The 22,518-nt window shown below is 44.2% G+C and overlaps 1 long non-coding RNA gene across 1 annotated transcript in view; it reads right to left on the bottom strand.

Moving 5' to 3' along the window:
- The window catches only part of LOC110437178, a 31,691-nt gene continuing 10,642 nt past the window's right edge, over nucleotides 1,470-22,518 (bottom strand). The window contains exon 3 of the long non-coding RNA XR_002455375.1: nucleotides 1,470-1,663. This is a non-coding gene — a long non-coding RNA (uncharacterized LOC110437178). The remainder of the gene's footprint in view (nucleotides 1,664-22,518) is intronic.

Here is a 22,518-nt window from a genome sequence, read left to right as displayed (position 1 = left end):
CCAGTGAACAACTTTAGGAGTGGAAAGAATACCAACACAACTTATGAATCCTACAACACATCGGCATTATCCTGCCAACTAGCTTTTGGTCAATTGCCTATAAAAGTTTGCTATTCCGATGTGGTCAAGCCTAGGGAAACAATAACCAGTGGTCTTGAATGGATAAGGGTAGCTCAGCTTCAGCTAGATGCCGATACAGCAAACATTGATCTATCGGCTTGGGTTACAGCCTCCTTCATTACCCAGTTATATAAGTTGTGGTGGGAAGAATGGAAAGAACACCTATTCAAGGTATCAGCTCACATGTAACGAAACATGATTGACCCCGAGCATGAAGTCCCAGACGACGTTGTAAGTTTCTTCCCAATACTCAACCTTTTCTTCTCTTTTAAATTTATCGGCAACTCACTTCTTTATTTCAACAGGTTGATGACCCAGCACCAGCAATGAGCAGAAGCGGGCGGCCGACCAACCTTCACTCGATATCTCTAGTTTCTCTGATCGGCCACAATGCTCCAAGCCTAGCAACCCTAATGCACCGAGGCGTTCATTTTAAGAAGATGACCACCAGACGGTCAAAAACCTCTCCATCGGTAGCTGCCGCCACTCTGGCATAGGCTTTCAAGGTAAATTTTCATTTTTTTATCATACCGATTTCATCCTATACCTATATTATTCTTTTAGGGTGCGTCGGCTACAACTGGAACATCATCGGTAACATCGCTTTGCCGCAAACATTTTATTCTTTAACAAATTCCAGCAATATTTTTCAGCTTTTATATCTAACTCACAAAACATTGAATCTTGTGACAGCGCACCGGCGCATCGGCAAAGACCAAAGGTACTCAATCATCGGGTGTCGATGCCTCCCAGTCTAGTCAAGCTCCTCCTCAGAGAAAAGCCCCAAAAAGCACCAAGACTCAACCGAAGCGGCAGAAAACAGTACCATCCTCTTCGCCTCATCCGACGCCTCAGACTCAAACAACACCATCTTCTCCGCCTCATCCAGTGCCCCAGACTCAAGCAGACCTGGCTGATGCACCGGAGCAGATCACTGATCCAATTGACACTACAAGAATTCAGGGTTTCTGTGACGATTAGATTATGACGATAACGGCCTGATTCTTGTCATTGCTAGTCTACTGTGACGAAGTGACTATCGTCACAGAAGGTGGGTCACTAAACAGCTTCTGTGACCACTAGAGGACTTCGTCATTGATATAATGACGACAGTTCTCCTGTCATTGATGTAATAACAAAACTAAATCGTCATAACAAATTAAAAAAAATAACATTTTCTGATTGGTCCACTCTACGTATCATTTTAAGGTTGGTATACGTGGCTCATTTTGATTGGTCCACACGTCATTTTCAGGTTAGTATACTTTTTTTATTTGACCTACTATTTTTTATTTCATCCATGTTTTATTTGGTTCATGGCCCACAATTAGTTGAAACACAACCCATAATTGGCAAAGAATTCACACGGTACAACAGCCAATATATATATCATTCAACAATTACAACCTAGGGAAATACAAGTTATAATTCTCTCCGCAGAGAGCTAATACGTCCATGAATGATGTACATCTGCAACTGTCCAATACATGCATATGAATATTAACATCTGCAACTTCTCGTCCTAGAAAACCCGACGACACATCTGCAGCAGCAAGGCAACAAACATAAAAAATGATTATTTTAAAGGCAGAACAAAACACTATCATCTGTCAACAACATGTAATCCAAGTTATAATTCTTTCTGCATAGGGCTGCTGCAAATGAACAAGAAAAGTAAAAACTTTGACAGGAATTCCAACATTCCATTTGCTTACAGATTAAATATATAAATCTGACAATAGAGCTCTCGTGTTGTCAAGTCTCATTGCACAAGAGTGTTTCATTTGCTACAAGTGACAAGCTAGCTGAATCATGCATAGACAAAGCACCAGGACAGAGCAAAAATAAAACTAGCTATTTTCAACCAATTAAGATACCGCTTACTGGGCAGTAACATATTAAGATAAGACTATCCAAAAAAGTCAAGGTAACATGTCAGTTAGTAAATTTGCATTGTAAAGTAACCGAATGATTTAGAGCTACCATCTACTGAACCCAGATTTAGAAAAAAAATAATAAAGAACTGCAGTTTTACTGCCCGCAAGTAAATGCAATCCTTGACAGATATATCTGGACTAGTATGCTCCAGTTCACTAGTAATACTATTACTGCTACAAAATGGAGTTTGTCCTTGAGTTCAGATATAGCAGTTCACTAGGGAAGTCTTATTGCATACTACTGAACACACTAGTTGTAACATCCCTGATGTTACGGTTACTAAAACTGGATCATGTCATCATAAGCATTGCATAGCATACTGGTTAAGCACAACCTGGTGCATCAACTTAAAACAAGTTTACTTTGGTTGCTTGTGCTTAGGGAACTAAAGTTTGCTTATATTGTGCAATGATGCTAGCGTGGTTGTGAAATCCCTTGAGTTGGGGGATTCCGAGAAAATGGGGGGGGGGGGGGGCTGATTTTTAAAACCCTAGTTTTTCCCCCTTTTGTGCAATTTCAAAAGTAAGCAAAATTTGAGAATGAGTTCAAAAGCAAAGTTGTAGATATTGTTAAGATGTACAACTTTGGTGTTTTGAGTTTTTGAAGTTTCAATACAAAATTCAAAGTAATTTTGAAAATACAGATTTCCGGAAATTGTCCCCTTTTCCAATTTGAATCCCTAATTCAAAATCTGTTTGGAATCTTGAAAAGTGACCAACATGAAAGTTGTAGAGCTCAATAAATTGAACAACTTTTATTTTGGGAATTTTCAAGTTATTATGGAAAATCAAAAGTAATTTTGGAATTTCTGTTCTGGTCAAATTCAAAATTAGAATTTTTCCCCAAATGGGAATTTGAATTTCAAACTGTTTTGGTTAAATTCACTTGGTTCCTTTCAGAATTTGAATTTGAGCCTTAAAGGAATGTTGTAGGAAATTTTATGCTGCACAAGTTTTGTTTTAACAGAATTTTGACTTCAGTTCAACTTTTGGGAGTAATTTGCAAAAGACAGGAAAGGGAGGGATAGAGGTTGCTACAGTGTCCCAATACGGATCCCGAGCCCCTATCCTGCGCGGCCGCAGGCCGTGCAGCACCGTGCGCGCGTTCTCGCCGCCACGCAGCTGCTTGCCAGCCCCGTCACTGTGTGACGTGAACGCCCGCGACCCCTGCGCCTCGTCCTCTTGAGCGTCCGCGCGGCCGACCTCGAACTCTCCCACCTCGACGACCAAAACCACCCAGTGAAGCTCCACCATCCAATACACCTCGCTCGCTCCCTCTCCAACCAAATTGAGGTCCCCACCACCTTCGCCACACTCTTGCGGACCCAGTGCGCTCCTCGAAACGTTCTCTAACCCACCCAATCGCCGGTACCTCCTCTTCTTCCCCAACTCCGGCCGGGACCGCAGCCGTGAAGCCTTTCCCGTGACCACGCTGTTCTAGTAGGTAACACGCTTTGTTAGCGGTTGTTTCAAGTTCCTCTCTCCCCTAGAAGCTCATGCGCTTGCTCTTTCTCTCTAGACGCGGGCAGGTTCACCGGAACGACCCCACCGAGGCTAGAGCGCCCGCCCGATGACACCGCCACCATCGCCAGAGCCCTCTGCCGCTTGTCCCACAGTGGTGATATGAGCACCATGCTCCTTACTCTTCCCCGAAACTCCCCGTCACGTTCGTTCGCGCTCTACCGAGACCTAGTGGCCGGTCTACGGGCGACCGTCGCGGCAATCCGCCATTCGCGTGGCCGAGATGGAGAGAAGCGAGTAGAACGTGCTCGTGTGATAGCAATGGAGTCACGTGGTTGAGGCGAAGCTGCTGCGCACCCCAGCGTGGGCTAAGACCCCCGCTAGTGACGGCAGGAGACGCGGCCGAGCCGCCGGACGAGTGGAAGATGGAGCTGATGGACGGAGACCGCCCGTCAGCGACCCGCAGAGAGAGGAGAGGAGCAGCGCACGCGTGTGGGCCGGCCTGGGCCGAGCGTGAGCGGGCCGACCACAGCAACAGTGTGCTTTTTCCTTTTCCTTTTATATTAAAAGTGCCTGATGTTTGAATTCGTATAGAAAATTTTATGCAGATCCAAAAATAGTGGAAATTTTTGTATAGGCTCTGTGAAATGAGTAGAACATAGAAAAAATATTAGGTTACATTTTCTGGCAATTTCCATATATATAAAAATTGTATCCTTTATTTAGTAAATAAAACTTCCATGAATTTTAGTAATTTATTGATATGTCCAAAAATCACCAAAATTTGTGGGATGTCTCTGAATATTATTCCTTAGCTTCACACAAAATTTGGTGGCATTTGGATAATGCTTCAATAAACTATTAATATACCCTTAATTAGTAATTTAGTAATAATCCTAAAATAATTAAGTAATAATTAGCTTAATTTCTCAAAGTAGGATTTGAGTGCTTTTGGTATTGTGTGATGATCTGAGCTCATTATCCTTAACGACCTTTGGCATTTAATTATTGTTTGATGTTAATACTTAATTACTGTAATTAATACTTAATTAAAGATTAATTAATATAAAAGGGATCAATAATTAATTAATTAAGAATAATTATGAATTAATAAAAATATTAATTTACTGATGCAACCTCTTGGGTAAAAACACTAATGTGATAAAACAACGTTAATTACTGTTTAGTATGTCCTTGCACCGGAAGCATTCAACCCCTCCTTTAATATTTTAAATTTTTTATCACTTATGAATTAAAAATGCTGAATTACGTAGTCAAGAAATGGGTTTAACCTACTTGTGGCATTTACTACCTTGATATTTGTTATCTTGTCCTTGGCACCCGTTTTATTTTAAAACTGCGTAGTGATGCTTAGCCCTGCTTACTAGATAAGTTTTCAAATAAGAAAGTTTGAAGAGTTGTTGTGGAATACTTTTATGGTCAATGATGTTTCAACTAGAGACCGGTCGGTGGACTTTCTTTAAGAATGGAGTCTTAAAGTAGTGTCTCCAACTGTGTCGATTAAGGACCAGTCTGTTGATGGCCTGCTGGGTTGAGAATTTATAGTACTAGCCACTTGCCCTCGGTAAGCCCGGTCTTGTGATTCCTCAATGACAGCGGCTACTCGCGCACTGGGTGTGGAGCGATGGCGAGAGTAGCATGTACCCTCCTAGCAAATGGGCTGGACGGTGGAGTACTGTGCTCTCGGGTGCCGCGAACCCGGTCAGATTTTGGGAAAGCTAGATTTGGGTTGACATATGCAATATTCGGTTCTAGATATGTCGAGTGGTTAGGAACTCCAGCTGGATTGCTAAGCGGTTCGAATCGTCGTTGCTCCCCGATTGGGAGACTCAATCCACTGACCCTCATCATAGTTAAATATGCAACTAAGCTGTAAAATGAGAATGGGTGAGATGTCTGATGAGGTTCGGATCCCAATTCCTGGACTCAGAGTGACATGAAGCTATGGCCGTAGGATGGATAATACTTTTATTACGGACTAGGAATTTACAGACTTGTCTGTGAAAAGCAACTAGATAGATTGTCCTCGAATTCCTCGGCCTCTTGAGGTGAGCAATTTGTGGTTAAAACTTGAAAGTAAGGATGCACTATTAGTAAGCTTTTTAGCAAAACAATTTGGCTCATTGCTCAGCCACCCCTTGTCTACCCTAAGCCTGAATTCCTAAGTTCTCTTTTTCTGCCGGGTAAGTCTTGTTGAGTACTCCCATACTTAGGGTTTTATAACCCCTGTTGCAGGTGAAGCTCAGGAGCCGACTTGTTTCGGACCCTGTTGTGTGACCGTCGTCGAGGTTGACGACGAAGAAGAGTGAGCGTGACCCGTGGGCATGGTCTGTAAGTTTGTAATCTTTGTACTATAGTTAAAGTTGCTCCGCTGGACCTGGCTTGTAATAACACTTTATCTAAGTCTTATTTTGAAGAACTACGTTTGTAAATTAAGTTACATAATGCTTCCGCTATTTTACTCTGAAATGGTATTTTGGTTACACCCTACGTGTAATACTGCAATGTCTTTTCAATGAATGATCCTAGTGTTAAGGTGGCCACTTGCTATCCTGAAAGGGCGAGAAGAAGAAATTCTCATTAATTGACCATCACTAGTGGTCAGGACGAGCTCGGTTATTATGCCACAGGTAGGAGTGGAATGGGCGTCCCGAGATGCTCATCGGGCTTCTAGAGTAGAAGGATCCCCGGCATCACCGTTAGAGGTCCTTGGGACAATGACAGGTTTCGGAGGGCCCAACTACTTAGGAGGTTCGGCCACAGCTGGTATCGGAGCATTCATTGCTAAGATGACTGTTGTATCCTTTGAAAAACTTCAAATCCATTTGGATCCAATAATATAAACTTGCCTATTTTGAGTCCAAATGCTTTAGCTCTATCTTACCCTTGGCTGTAGGCTTTATTAGAATTTTTTCGGCCGTGCGGAGGAGCAACATAAAGTATAGCCCTATGATGTTAAATTTTAAGCGATATAGTTATGAATTTCTATTGCGAATCGTAAGTACGTGCATGCATCATGATATATCACTTGGTCAATTACCTTCCTCTTTATCCGAGTTGGGTTGTATAGGATCAATCCCATTCTTGCTAACCTTTAAGTTCTTCCTTACTAATCCAAACTTACCCTCTACAGGATGGGCCGTTGGAAGCAAACTCCTCGCAAGAGAACAGGTCCCAAGGGAGTGCCTAGACATCAGTTGGCTCTGAGAAATGATCAAGCTAGTAGCAGCCACTCCCAACCTCAGTAGGAGATGGAGAGGTTGTCAGCAGAGTTGACGGAAGTGACTAAGGAGAGAATGCTCAACGTTATGGAGATTGGCAAGCTCAAAGCCCAACTAACAAATCAAAAACAAGCCATAGAGAACTGCGAGGTGATGCTGACTCGCATGGTGGAAGAGTGAAATGCAGCCATTGCCCAGGAGGAGGAGGCCAAGAGCACACATATGCATGAGCTGACCCGAATGAAGGCCAAGTTGACCAAAAGCAAGTACACTGAAAATTTATACAAGAAGATGGCGGCCACTGTTACTGCACAAAGGGACGTCACATGGCAACGAGAGGATCAACTGTAGCTGGAGAAACTTGAGTTGGCGCACCATCTGCACACCGTCAGTGATATGGCGATGCAATACCGAGATATTGCATTTGACTTATACCATCAGCTTCATCCGCCTCCAGGGGAAGGGGAGATGGATACTGATGGAGAACTAGCAGATGGGGTACAGCCTGACCAAGACCCCATCAGTGAGGAGGAACCCGACTCCGGCGACGACAACCCAGGGGACGACCATGGTGATAACGACGACGACCCAGGCTATGGTTCCGACCACACCGACTAGTTCGGTGGAGTTGCGGGCGACGTCGTTATAGAGCTTTCTAGACTACCATAGTTGGGTTGGGTCAGTAGTAAAGTGTTTTTCTTCAAGATTAAAGGTTGTACTCGTTTGTTTTCAATCTGTTGAACTGTTGTATGATAAATAAGTTGAAGTATGCAATATATGTTTTTTAAAATTGTGGGTCTTAAGTGACAATGGGTAACTATAACTGTTGTAGCAGATGTCGATGCGCACTCACGGATCTAATGGAGCTGGATATTCCTAGGGAGGGGAGGACATCCCCAACCCTCCACCTGCTCCACCTTCCTTGGCCGGTGCAATTGCTGTTCTTCTGAGTGCCACCACAGACAATGCTCGTCTGTTGCGCGAGTTAGCGCAGCGACAACCCCACCCTCCCGCAAACTTCCCAGCACAACATAACCAGGAGGGAGAAACCCGTTACATGGATTTCACCGAGACAAGGCCACCAGTGTTTACAAAGGCAGATGAGCCTTTGGAGGCTGACGACTGGCTTCGGACAATGGAGCATAAATTTAGACTGATCTATTGTTCAGAAACCCAAAAGCCCCTCTTCGCAGCCCAACAGCTTCGGGGAGCTGCAGGGGCCTGGTGGGAAAATTTCCTTGCCATATAGAATCCAGGACACCAGGTCACCTGTACAGAATTCAAGGATGCTTTTCGCGCCCATTATATTCCAGAAGGACTTATGGCAGTGGAAGCGGAAGAGATCCTCGCCTTGCGACAAGGCGACAAAATTGTGATGGAATACGTGGCCAAATTCAATCACCTTTCTCAATATGCCACAAAGCACGTAAACACTGATCGGAAGAAGAAGGCCTGCTTTATGCGTGGCCTCAGTACAAAGCTTCAAACAATGATGACCACATGTCAGAATGCCACTTACTACGAGGCGGTTAACATTGCTATCGCCTCAGAAGAGAAAAATAGAAAGCATAAAGAAGCAAAAAAGAGGCCGCTTCTTCCCCATTCTCTGGTCGTGGCCAAAAGCGCCAGAGAATCATCTATCACCCTTAGAGCCACGGGCGCTTCCCGGCGCAGCCACCTTTTCATGGTCCTTTTCCTCCTATACAGTACCAACCTGGGCAGCAGGTTTATCCTCGACCTACTGCCATCACCGCAGCACCATGCCAGCCGAACACCCCAGGTGTTCGTCCTACTGCGTCCGCCGAACCACAATTACCCTTGCTATAATTGTGGTAAACCCAGGCATTGTAACACCCCAGTGTTATGGTTGCATCATTCACATGCACAACATGAGCATCATCATCTTCATAAGCATATCATGATCATCATTTACATTGGGTCATGTCATTTTATGCAAAAGTGTGATTTAAGTTGCTTAAATATGCTTTCTATGCTTATGTTTGTTTGTGTCATGCTCATGTTTGTATTCCATGCTTTGGTAAATAGTTCATCTATGCTTAACTCAACTTTTCGAACAATGATGATGTTGGTCACATCTCCAAATTAAGTACCTAAGTCATACTTCCTTTTATAGGCCCTAAAAACCTCTTTTGCTTAGGCTTTTCAAAAGTGCTTCATAAAATGTTTGCATGTCAAAACTCTCTATAGCAAAGTAGTAGCAAATTTCATAAGGAACAAAAGCTGTTTTATGGCCATCTCATGAAAATGATCACATCAAGCTCAAAAGTGGCCCACAAGATAGATTTGGGGCTGTTTCCAACACTTAGATATTTTTCTAGGTCTGAGACCTCACCAGTTTGCTCGAGGGTGGTTTGGATAGCTTCTAGTTTGAAATCCAGGCCGAATCAAGCCTTGATCTTGTAAGCAAAGTTGGAGTCCTCATGTAGCTCTACGCATGGAGCAATTAGCCAGCAAAATCATCGATCGGTTTAGGAGATATTCGAAGTCCAAAATCGAGTTTCAGTCGGCTCTGTAACTGAATGGAGGCAGCGTCAGTGGGGAGGAGCTCGCCGGTGACGCCGCGTGTTGGACTCGTGGCGTCCGTATGTTGCCGTTGGTCCCGCTTGTCACCTCCCAGTGCGTCCTACAGGTCGCCATGACGCCCCTGGTCGTGTGGACAACGCCATTTCCCCTCTGGCTCTCTCTCTCTCTCGCTCATCGTCTTCTCCGCGTCGCCGCCGCTGCTTCGGCGAGCTCGCGCGCTCGCGTCTCGGCACCTCTGGCTGAGCGACTTCACCCAATGCTCCGCCAGCTTCCCCGCTTCACCGTCGTGTTGGCTGCGGCTACCGAGCTTTGGTAAGCCCGCATTGTCCTCTCCGTCGTGAGCTTACCTCGCCAGAGCTCCGCCGTGGTCACCGGTGTCGTGGCCAGGGCTCTGTAGTCCACCATTCCTTCTCGTTCTTGTCCCAAAAGCTCCGCTGAGTCATGCTGGTGGTCGTTCGGATCTTCTTTCGCCCGGTCTCCGAACAGAGACGCCGACGGTTGGCCGCACACCACCGCCGTGCCGCCATTCGCGAGGGCAAGGTCCCTAGGACGCGGTAGAATTAGGGTTTCTGGTACCAATCGTCGCGGAGTGGAGTGAGGAGCACGATGGTGCTCTTGGCCGTCGCCGAGACCTCGCCGTCGATGAGATCTCCGGCGGTCAAGTCTCGCCTCTGCTCTCAGGTCACTAACGGGTGGGGTCCGTTGACCTGCGGGGTCCCCGTGTCAGTCTCTCTTTCTCCTTTGTTTGAAATTTGGGTTTGTGCTGTTTTTGCAAAAATCATATCTCCAGTTCCTGAGGTCCAAAAATTGTGAAACAAATTTTGTGATGATCCATGAGATGGCTAGTTTTTAATAAAAATATATTATGCACCATGTTTTCTGGGAAAAATAATGTTTATGAATTAATCTTGTTATTTATGTGTTAATTCGTATCTTTTGGTATACTGCTCCAATTGGTGTGAAACTTTTATGGTAGGCTCTGAGTGATATGAGAATGCTATGATAAATATTTCATGATTTTTGGAGTACTGTATCTCTATTATGTAATGTATGTTGATCCTATGGCTTGTTTTCATATTTAAATCATAATAAATATTTGATGCTTATGCTGGTGTTCTACTTTGGTGTCAAGCTTGTTTATAGTAATAGTAACATGTAAATAATCTGAAATCTGTTGTTTGACACTATCTAAGTCATGTTTCTTAATTTATGAAATAAGCACCTTGTTACATGTTAATTATCTATCTTAAGTTTGGCATCTGCATTTGTTCTTAAACTTTTATGGTAATGTCAAGATGCTATGCCTGTGCTTCTGTAATTTTTGTAGATTTTTCTGAGCACTTTTGCTAGTATATTGTAATTATTTCCTTTTATGGAATTAATTTAATAAATGCCATGTTTTTCAATGATTAATGGTCAACATGTGATGTTCTGGTAACCTTAGGCTATGCTTGTGCTTATAAGCCATTTAGTTGGCACTAAATATGTTTTGGCTATGTCATCAAATAATTAATTAAAGGTTCATAAGCTGTTCTGGACAGCAAGAGAGTAATCTGACCTTTGCTTGATGATAACTTGGTTTTCTGAAAGACTTGTCTAAGTCAAAGATGTTGTAAACTTTATGAACTAACTTCAATTTAAATTTGGGATCATTTGGTCCAATAGTTTAAAAGTTATAGCTCTTCCAAGTTGGGTTCCAGAACTAGGAGCTCTCTGTTTTTCTGGGACAGAACCTGGAACTTTGTTTTATTGACCTGTTTAACTTGTGAATCTTGCGGTAATGTCTAAAGATGAAATGTAAACAATTTCATAAGCTTTCCAGAATGTCCTCATTCATGTTTCTTGGATCTGTAGAGCATTAGTTATGACTTATTCCGTGAGCTGCCCTGTTATGTGATGATTGCTGTTATAGTTCAAGTTGATGAATCTTGCTAAGTTAGTTAGTCATCTTTTGTGAGCTTGTAATGGGAGTTACTCTGTAAATGAGTGTCCAGTGAAGTTCTAATCATGCTACCAAGCATTCATCCTCATCTAGTATGCACACATTTCTTACTCATCGTACATGCAATAGGTCGAGCTCCATCAAGCGAACCCCGAAGGCCAGGAGATCAATCCGGAAGCGGAGGTCCAGCTAGCCGGACAAGAGGAGCCCGAAGTGGAGGTTGAGTGCCCTAATCACGAGCCAGCCTCGTTCGTGAAAGGCAAGCCCCAGGGCATTTTAAGTCTCCTACTTTAATTTCGAAAGATTACTCGATTATGTTATATCTATTGATGCATTACGTATAGGAGTTGTGATGAAACTCTTCCTGCATTATACTCTTTTTCCTTGTCCATATATCTTACCACTATCTGGTTGTAGAGTTAGGATCGAGTAGCAGCTTAGTCATGCTTTAATCGGTAGAAGTCGGGTGATATCCTGTCACCTGCGAAATAGGGTTGTGTAGGATCACGATTGACTATATGTGCTATCGTGGGAAATAACCTGATTAAAATGACTTAAGCCGGGTGGAGTTTTGCAAGGTTGTAGTAACTCCGTCTGTGGCAGCTAAGGACTGATTGTTGTACGTCCTCTTGTCATGATGAACGCATGCCTAACACTTAGTTGGCCGGATAACTCGTTCCGACAGCAAAGCCTAATAATATGACTCAGGCCGGAAGACCGGCAAGTATAATGTGCGCACTACCGGAGGAAGTGCGGTGTGCGGGGGACCATTAGCGTAACACCAAAGCCAGGTGAGTTAAAAGTCCTGACCTTCCTGGCAGAGTGGTAGCCCTGGGAGTGCGGCGCTGATCGGAGCCGCGAATCCTGAGTCATATCAAAGGTGACCCGTTTGCTCACCGACGGGGGATGCTTGGGTGAGTGCTAGGAATAACCCTCCAGCTGGATAGGAATCGATTCGAATCGCCGTCTCTCCCGGATAGTGAGGACTTGACAGAGCATCGGCAAACGTAGCAATCACTAAGTAACAATGGTTCTGGATAATGATGTTGATGATAGCAAAGAAGAATATATGATGAACTTAATATGGTTATTATTGCTTGTAATAATCAAGTGTAGTGCTTAGTATAGGTGCTAATCTAGTGGTAGGCTAATGATGATTAATATAATGCTTTTACATATGGTGTAGTATCCACTTAAGCTTTTGGCAAATGTTGAGTCAAGCCAGCTACACTTTATACTCAGCCTTGCATGATCCTTGGTGTCTTTTATGTTTGACTAGACGGGTAAGTCTAGCTGAGTACATCCTCGTACTCAGGGTTTATTCCCACCTGTTGCAGATGATGTCTTTTATGAAGGTTTCTGCAAGACCTGTCTCCATCCCACTGGGGATGAGGACTAAACCGTTAGGCACGGTTCTCTAACGATTTCGTACCTGTTGCTTTTGACGGATGGCATGAGACTCTGGCAATAACAAGAACCTGTGATATTAATGTGTGTTGTAAACTATTTTGCTTCGGCTACTCCAAAACTTGTGTTGTAATAACTAAGTAACTCTGATGTGGTGCCGCTTTGACGGCAATGAATGACTATGTAACATTCGCTGTGTTATGTTGAACTATTACGATCTTGGTTTGTTGCAAGTTGGTTTGAAGTCCTTCGTGATTTCAGTTGACTACTGGGATTATATGGGCACAAGTCTAGAAACTAGATTGCTAGTTGATCGTTTCTACACTTGAACTCTTATAATTTGGTCGGTTCTGTGACCGCTGGCATCGGAGCAAGTTCAGCATTATATATCCAGCGTTTGTGTATTTAAAAACAAAAGAGTTTTTAAATAAATTGTGAAAACCAATACTTAAATTATGCCAGTGGTCGAATCCTCCTTGCCCATATAAGAACTCTAGGTGGCTATTTAAGTACTGACTTGGGGGGTTTTATTTATGCATATCCGACAGTACTTAGGTATGGATGTGTGATGATCGCACTATGCTACCCTGTGGTCTAATGGTAGAGGTAGCCTTCATATGTGAGTTAGCCACATATGTCGCTAGATTTAAATTTTGCAGCGTCGCACCTACGCTCTGGTAAGTGTGAGCTGTGAGAGCATGATCGTCCAAACGGCAGTCTAGGGGAGTGTTCGTGGTGGTTTTCTAGAGTGGTCACATGTCAAACCATGGAACCACGAAAGAAACTTAATTGGGGAGCATTTAATTCCTCAGGTAGCTATGGTGTCATTGTTTGCGCATGTTGGGCATGTATAAGCAATGTGCACTTAGTTTACTGCTTTCTTGAAGTGAAATATTGGGAATTGTTGGGCTGCAATGAAGTTTTCTGCAGGTACTCTAACAGCGCGCGTGTACATCGATAGTTATCGTATTGAGAGACGAATGTATGCCACCGTATATCCGTTAGAATATTAATTTTCTAAGTTGTGAGGACGTACAGTTCGCGCATGCATCATATCGCATTCATATATACATTCTGTCTACTCCTTCCCTTACAATATCGTCCCTTTTAATTGAATAAATGTTGCTTAAATTAATCCTCTCACCTACGGTTATTCCTTTCCATAGATGGATGTGCAGGCTTCACCTCGCCCCAATGACACCTTTCTGAGTGAGTTTGGCACTCCTACTCTGCTCTGGAGGGTACTGCAGTCTCTGGGGTATACTGAGCCACCTCAGTATTCTTGGTGGGAGGTTGACATGATCGGAGACTTGCAGTGGTTTGTTGTGCAGGGAGTTGTCCCACCACATGGGGGTAGGCCTACATGTACTGGGTGGACCTGCAACTCAGATGGACACAACCCATGGGAAGCAGCTCAGGTTGCAGCCCATGCTATATTGCTCAACATCTGTCAAAGGTTTGGTGATGAGCTGACAGGAGGGCCAGCGGCCTCCATTCCCCATGCTGACCCAGCAGCAGCAGAGTGGAAGCAGGCTGATGGATGTGCGTTGGTCTGAGGCCGAGGAGAGCGAGCTGAGAGCTCCAGTTCTGCTATGAGTGCTATGATGGCTGTGCTTAAGCTGTTCAGTCAGCGAGAGGACACCTATGCGTAGGTGATGGTGGCTGTTCGCCATGCTCAAGAGATGCAACAGAAGAATGAAAAGCGTGCTCGCAAGTTCCGCAAGCAAGCTAGACTCCTAGAGCAAGCCTAGAAGGACCGCAATGACTATGAAGACATTGCGGAGTATCGCAGGCAGTAGTGGGTGAAGGCCATTAGAGAGAGAGATCACAAGCAGGACCAGATGAGTCAGTTGGCTAGAGAGAAGGAGACCGTGCAGGAGCGCTTGGTGCAGATCACTCGTGAGAGGGATACTGCACTCCGCGTGTCGGAGAACAGGCGTCGAGAATGGGAGATGCAACGTATCCAGTCGCTTGAGCGGGAGAACTATTTGCTGGATCAGATTGAGGCTGGTCTTGTGGAGATTCACCGTCTCAACAACTTGCTACACCCTATTCCTCGCCTTGAACCTGTGTACCCAGAGGTGGGACCTCAGGTGATCGTGGCCAACGATGATGGTATGGAGGTAGATGGACCGGCCGCGGCTGCACCACCTTTGCACGAGGACGGGGAGGACGAGGAGCTTGAGCCGATTAGCGACAAGGATGGAGACGTGATCTTCGACGCTGACTCGGACGGCGAGCCTAGAGTGTAGTGGGTAGCTGGTAGTCACCCTTGGAGGATCTTTTATGGAATGACTGACGGCAGTTATGCTTTTGTAATCATGTTATAATCCGGAACCTTGATCTTTGACTTATGGTCCGTACTGTGATGGTGGAATAACTTCTTGGACCCAATGTTGTTAACTGTATCATGTTCGATCGGTTATGACAATATTTTCTGTTGTTGTGCATATTGCGGGTATCTGTGTATGTGCTGGGATTGGTGATGTTGTTTTGTGGAATTGAATTATCGTGCCTTTTTCTGTAAAGTTATTCTCTCGAATACTTTCAGGCATGATTATAAGTTCTTGTACGGTAAATCTTGTCATCATCAATGCTCACTGACTGTGTCTTTACAGATGTCTCGTGGCACTCGAGGTGCGGAACAACGTGCGAACATGAAGCCACCTCGTCCTCCTCCACCACCAAATCTAGCAGAGCTGATGCAAAGGATGGTGGAAAAATAGAGGCTGCTCACCGAGACCATCAATCAGATGGCAAACTAGGGTGGTCAGAATGCACAGAATGGGCCAGCACCTAATCAGTATAGTAGCTTCAAGGATTTCATGGACACTAAGCCCCCATCTTTCAGAGAGGCTGAAGAACCCCTTCAAGCTGAAGAGTGGCTAAACACGGTGGAACAAAAATTCCGCTTACTTCAGCTGACAAAAATTCCAGCTCATCAACTGCAGGGTCCAGCAGGCATCTGGTGGAATTAGTACCGGGAGGCTCTTCCAGCCAACGCTGTGATTGACTGGAATCTCTTCCGTGAAGCTTTCAAGGGGATTTCAAACCTCCTAGCATCATGGAGATGAAGCATACCGAGTTCATGCAGTTAACTCAGGGCAACAAAACTCTAAAGAGTATTTGCACGCTTTTAATCATCTATCAAGGTATGCTCCGAAGTTTGTGAGCACTGAGTCAAAGAAGATTGCTAGCTTCAAAAGGGGGTCTTGGCCCCAAGCTGTTGAAGACTATGGGCCGCACAAATTGTGCAACTTTCAATGAGTTCATCAGTGATGCTCTTACCCAAGAGAACTACAACGCTGTGTACATTGCGACCAAGAATCGCAAGCGATCTTTTGAGGCCGGAGCAGGGACATCTCAGTCCAAGGCTCCAGTGGCAGCTAGGCCCTAGTATCGTGCTCCAACTCTTAACCAGCAATATCACCCTCCAGCGAAGAAGAATCAAGCGAAGACGGGGTTCCGTAAGGGATACTCCATTGCTCTTCCTAGGGGAAACACTGGTCCCAGCTATGCCAAGACTCCACCTGCCAACCGTCTGTGCTGGAACTGTAATCAGACAGGGCACTGGCAAAGCAACTGTCCTTACCCGCCAAAGAAGAGCAATCAAGGGAACGTCCGCCAAGGGCGTGTTCACTATACAATGTAGAAGCAATCCCTGCTGGTGAGGTAGTTACGACTGGTAAGTTTCTGGTTAACCAATGTGATGCACTTGTGCTTTATCATTCAGGAGCATCGCATTTTTTTGTGAGTTCAGACTTTGTGTCTAAGCATAATCTCAAGGTAGATACGCTTGATAAAGGCAGTTATTGCATTAGTGCTGCTGGAAATAATATTTCTACCAATCAAGTGGTTTTGGGGGCAACTCTGGAAATAGGAGACCGTCAGTTTCTTGTTGATCTGGTTGTTCTACCCGGTGTGGGTATAGATGTAATTCTGGGTATGAAATGGATGAGTGGCAACGGAGTTCTTATTGACACCACCACTCGGGTAGTGATGTTGAGAGACCCGAATACCAAAGAGGCGTTCTTAGTGCAACTTCCTCGGGATATTCATATCCGTAGCACGATGAATGCAGTTACATCTAGGGCCATCAAGGATATTCCGGTAGTGTGTGAGTTCCCAGATGTATTCCCTGATGATTTCCCGGGCTTCCTCCAGATCGGGATGTGGAGTTCAAAATTGAATTGCTCCCAGGTACTGCTCCTATCTCTAGAAGACCGTATAGAATGCCACCAAATGAGCTAGCTGAGCTTAAGACCCAGCTGAATGAGTTGTTAAAGAAGGGTCTTATTCGTCCTAGTTCTTCTCCTTGGGGTTGTCCGGCTATCTTTGTGAAGAAGAAGGATCAATCCTTGCGCATGTGTGTGGACTATTGTCCTCTGAATGCAGTGACCATCAAGAATAAGTACCCTCTTCGTCGCATTGATATCTTGTTTGATCAGTTGTCCAAAGCCAAGGTATTCTCCAAGATTGATTTGCGATCTGGGTATCATCAAATCAAGATTCGTCCTGAAGATGTATCTAAGACGGCTTTCTCGACGAGGTATGGGTTGTATGAGTATCTCGTCATGTCCTTCGGTCTTACGAATGCACCTGCTCACTTCATGTATCTCACTTCATGCCCGAATTGGACAAGTTTGTGGTGGTCTTCATTGACGATATCTTGGTATATTCTCGCAATGAAGAAGAGCATGCAGAGCATCTGCGTGTAGTGTTGACGCGTTTGAGTGAACATCAGCTTTATGCTAAGTTCAGCAAATGTGACTTTTGGCTAAAGAAAGTACCTTTCTTGGGCCATGTCTTATTGGAAGAAGGCATATCGGTGGATCCAGCTAAGGTGCAGGAAGTGTTGGATTGGAAGGTTCCAACTTCGGTGCATGAGGTTTGGAGTTTTCTGGGTCTTGCTGGGTATTACCGTCGTTTCATTCTGGAATTCTCGAAAATATCCAAGCCTATGACTCGCCTACTTCAGAAGGATGAGAAGTTTGTGTGGACGCCTGAGTGTGAAGAGGCATTCCACAAGTTGAGGACATTGCTGACATCAGCTTCTGTCCTAGCTCAACCCGATATCGAGAAGCCTTTCGATGTCTTTTGTGACGCGTCGGGTATCGGTCTGGGCTGTGTGTTGATGCAAAAAGGTTGTGTTATCGCTTATGCTTCGTGCCAACTTCGAAAGCATGAGGTCAATTACCCTACTCATGACTTAGAACTGGCCGCGGTTGTTCATGCTTTAGAAACCTAGAGGCACTATTTACTGGGTAATTTGTGCAATATCTACACTGATCATAAGAGTCTCAAGTACATCTTCACTCCACCTGAATTGAACATGCGACAGCGAAGGTGGCTTGAGTTAATTAAAAATTATAGTCTTCAAGTGCACTACCATCCGGGCAAGGGAAACGTGGTTGCGGATGCCTTGAGTCGGAAAGCGCACTGTCACTCAGTTCAGATGGAAGATCCATCGTTGTCACGTCTTATGCACCCGCTAGTGCTCCACCAGATTGCTCTAGAGAGTTCTCTTCGCAATCGAGTCATCGAATTGCAACAAACGGATGTAGGCATCCACCATATAAAGAGGAAAATAAAAGAGGAAGAAACCAAGCATTTCCGGGTCGATGAGAATGGAATTCTGTGGTTCAAAGATCAACTTGTAGTCCCAAAAGACCGTGAGCTACGAAACCAAATCCTATCAGAAGCTCATTCATCCAAGTTGTCTATCCATCCTGGTAGTAGCAAGATGTATGAGGATCTGAAACCTCTGTTTTGGTGGACCAAGATGAAAAAGGAGATTGCTGCTTTTGTTGCTCGTTGTGATAACTATTGTCGTGTGAAGGCAGTTCACATGAAAGCAGGCTTGCTTCAACCATTGTCAATTCCTGGTTGGAAATGGGAAGAAGTTAGTATGGATTTTATCTCTGGACTCCCGACTTCTGTTAAGGGTTATGACTCTATCTGGGTGATTGTAGATCGTTTAACCAAGGTTGCTCGTTTTATTCCAGTTCGAACTAATTATCGTCCACATCAGTATGCAGAGTTGTACTTCGAGCACATTGTCCGTCAGTATGGTGTGCCTCGGACTATCATATCAGATCATGGACCACCGTTCATTGCCTGTTTTTGGGAGTGTCTTCATGAGAAAATTGGTACTCACTTGGTTCGTAGTTTTGCTTATCATCCTCAAACGGCCGGCCAAACTGAACGTGTTAACCAAATCCTAGAAGACATGTTGAGGGCATGTGCTCTCTCTTCAAAAGGTTCTTGGGTAAAGTGGTTGCCGTTAGCTGAGTTCTCTTATAACAATAGTTACCAAGAGAGCATCAAGATGGCTCTATTTGAAGCCCTGTATGGTCGAAAGTGTCGAACCCCGTTGAATTGGGTGGAATCCGAGGAGCGAAGGTATTATGGCATCGATTTTGTGAACGAAGCGGAGCAGCAAGTCCGTACCATCCAACAACATCTAGAAGCTGCTCAAGCTCGTCAGAAAATTTATGCTGATAAGAGAAGGAAGCCAATTGAGTTTGCAGTCGGTGACCATGTGTATATCAAGGTGTCTCCGATGAAAGGCGTACAAAGGTTTGGAGTCGAGCAAAAGCTTGCACCTCGTTATGTGGGGCCTTACCGGATTCTCGAGAGAAAAGGGAACGTAGCTTACAAGGTTCAACTACCGGTTGAGCTTCGAGCTATTTTTCCTGTCTCTCACATATCACAATTGACGAAGTGCCTTCGTGTTCTAGAAGAACGAGTGGAAGTTCGGGATATCAAGTTGAAATCTGACTTGGTGTATGAAGAGAAACCTATAGCGGTTGTCGACCGCAAGGAACGGGTGACACGTAATCGTGTGGTTAAGTTCTACAAAGTATTGTGGAGTAACCACGGGGAGGAAGATGCTACTTGGGAAACGGAGGACTATTTAAAAGAAGTTTATAAAACCTTCTTCGAAAATCAGTAAGCTTCCAAATCTCGGGACGAGATTTTTTAAAGGGGGGTGGGCCGTAACACCCCAGTGTTATGGTTGCATCATTCACATGCATTACATGAGCATCATCATCTTCATAAGCATATCATGATCATCATTTACCTTGGGTCATGTCATTTTATGCAAAAGTGTGATTTAAATTGCTTAAATATGCTTTCTATGCTTATGTTTGTTTGTGTCATGCTCATGTTTGTATTCCATGCTTTGGTAAATAGTTCATCTATGCTTAACTCAACTTTTGGAACAATGATCATGTTGGTCACATCTCCAAATTAAGTACCTAAGTCATACTTCCTTTTATAGGCCCTAAAAACCTCTTTTGCTTAGGCTTTTAAAATGTGCTTCATAAAATGTTTGCATGTCACAACTTTCTACAGAAAAGTAGTAGAAAATTTCATAAGGAACAAAAGTTGTTTTATGGCCATCTCATAAAAAATGATCACATCAAGCTCAAAAGTGGCCCACAAGGCAGATTTGGGGCTATTTCCAACACTTAGAAATTTTTCTAAGTATGGGATTTTACCAGTTTGCTCGAGGGTGGTTTGGTTAGCTTCTAGTTTGAAATCCAGGCCGAATCAAGCCTTGATCATGTAAGCAAAGTTGGAGTCCTCATGTAGCTCTACAACATGGAGTAATTAGCTAGCAAAATCATCGATCGGTTTAGGAGATAATCGAAGTCCAAAATCGAGTTTCAGTCGGCTCTGTAACTGAATGGAGGCAGCGTTAGTGGGGAGGAGCTTGCCGGTGACGCCGCGTGTTGGACTCGTGGTGTCCGTACGTCGCCGTTGGTCCCGCTTGTCAGCTCCCAGCGCGACCTACAGGTCGCCACGACGCCCCGAGTCGCGTGGACAGCACAATTTCCCCTCTGGCTCTCTCTCGCTCGTCGTCTTCTCCGCGTCGTCGCCGCTGCTTCGGCGAGCTCGCGCGCTCGCGTCTCGGCACCTCCGGCCGAGCGACTTCACCCAGTGCTCCGCCTGCTTCCCCGCTTCACCGTCGTCATGTTGGCTGTGGCTGTCGAGCTTTGGTAAGCCTGCATTGTCCTCTCCGTCGCGAGCATACCTCGCCGGAGCTCCGCCGTGGTGACCGGTGTCATGGCCAGGGCTCTATAGTCCACCATTCCTTCTCGTTCTTGTCCCAAATGCTCCGCTGAGTCATGCTGGTGCTCGTTCGGATCTTCTTTCACCTGGTCTCCGACCAGAGACGCCGGTGGTTGGCCACACACCACCGCCGTGCCGCCATTCGCGAGAGCAATGACCCTAGGGTGCGATAGAGTTAAGGTTTCTGGTATCAATCGTCGCGGAGTGGAGTGAGGAGCACGATGGTGCTCTTGGCCGTCGACGAGATATCCGGCAGTCAAGTCTCGCCTCTGCTCTCAGGTCACTGACGGGTGGGGTCCGTTGACCTGCGGCGTCCCCGTGTCAGTCTCTCTTTCTCCTTTGTTTGAAATTTGGGTTTGTGCTGTTTTTGCAAAAATCATATCTCCAGTTCCTGAGATCCAAAAATTGTGAAACAAATTTTGGATGATCCATAAGATGGCTAGTTTTTAATAAAAATATATTATGCACCATGTTTTCTGGGAAAAATAATGGTTATGAATTAATCTTGTTATTTATGTGTTAATTCGTATCTTTTGGTATACTGCTCCAATTGGTGTGAAACTTTTATGGTAGGCTCTGAGTGATATGAGAATGCTATGATAAATATTTCATGATTTTTGGAGTAATGTATCTCTATTATGTAATGTATGTTGATCCTATGGCTTGTTTTCATATTTAAATCATAATAAATATTTGATGCTTATGCTGGTGTTCTACTTTGGTGTCAAGCTTGTTTATAGTAATAGTAACATGTAAATAATCTGAAATCTGTTGTTTGACACTATCTAAGTCATGTTTCTTAATTTATGAAATAAGCACCTTGTTACATGTTAATTATCTATCTTAAGTTTGGCATGTGCATTTGTTCTGAAACTTTTATGGTAATGTCAAGATGCTATGCCTGTGCTTCTGTAATTTTTGTAGATTTTTCTGAGCACTTTTACTAGTATATTGTAATTATGTCCTTTTATGGAATTAATTTAATAAATGCCATGTTTTTGAATGATTAATGGTCAACATGTGATGTTCTGGTAATCTTAAGCTATGCTTGTGCTTGTAAGCCATTTGGTTGACACTAAATATGTTTTGGCTATGTCATCGAATAATTAATTAAAGGTTCATAAGCTGTTCTGGACAGCAAGGGAGTAATCTGACCTTTGCTTGATGATAACTTGGTTTTCTGAAAGACTTGTCTAAGTCAAAGATGTTGTAAACTTTATGAAATAACTACAATTTAAATTTGGGATCATTTGGTTCAATAGTTTAAAAGTTATAGCTCTTTCAAGTTGGGTTCCAGAACTAGGAGCTCTCTGTTTTTCTGGGACAGAACCTGGAACTTTGTTTTATTGACCTGTTGAACTTGTGAATCTTGCTGTAATGTCTAAAGATGAAATGTAAACAATTTTATAAGCTTTCCATAATGTTCTCATTCATGTTTTTTGGATCTGTAGAGCATTAGTTATGACTTATTCCGTGAGCTGCCCTGTTATGTGATGAATGCTGTTATAGTTCAAGTTGATGAATCTTGCTAAGTTAGTTAGTCATCTTTTGTGAGCTTGTAATGGGAGTTACTCTGTAAATGAGTGTTCAGTGAAGTTCTAATCATGCTACCAAGCATTCATCCTCATCTAGTATGCACACATTTCTTACTCATCGTACATGCAATAGGTGCACAGGAAACGACCGGAAACGACAGCTTCGTTCGAGCTCCATCAAGCGAACCCCGAAGGCCAGGAGATCAATCCGGAAGCGGAGGTCCAGCTAGCCGGACAAGAGGAGCCCGAAG

The sequence above is a fragment of the Sorghum bicolor genome, chromosome 7 (assembly GCF_000003195.3).
Source record: "Sorghum bicolor cultivar BTx623 chromosome 7, Sorghum_bicolor_NCBIv3, whole genome shotgun sequence".
NCBI lineage: Eukaryota > Viridiplantae > Streptophyta > Magnoliopsida > Poales > Poaceae > Sorghum > Sorghum bicolor.
The sequence above is the reverse complement of the archived record's forward strand: the minus strand, read 5'-3'. Positions and strand labels throughout refer to the sequence as shown.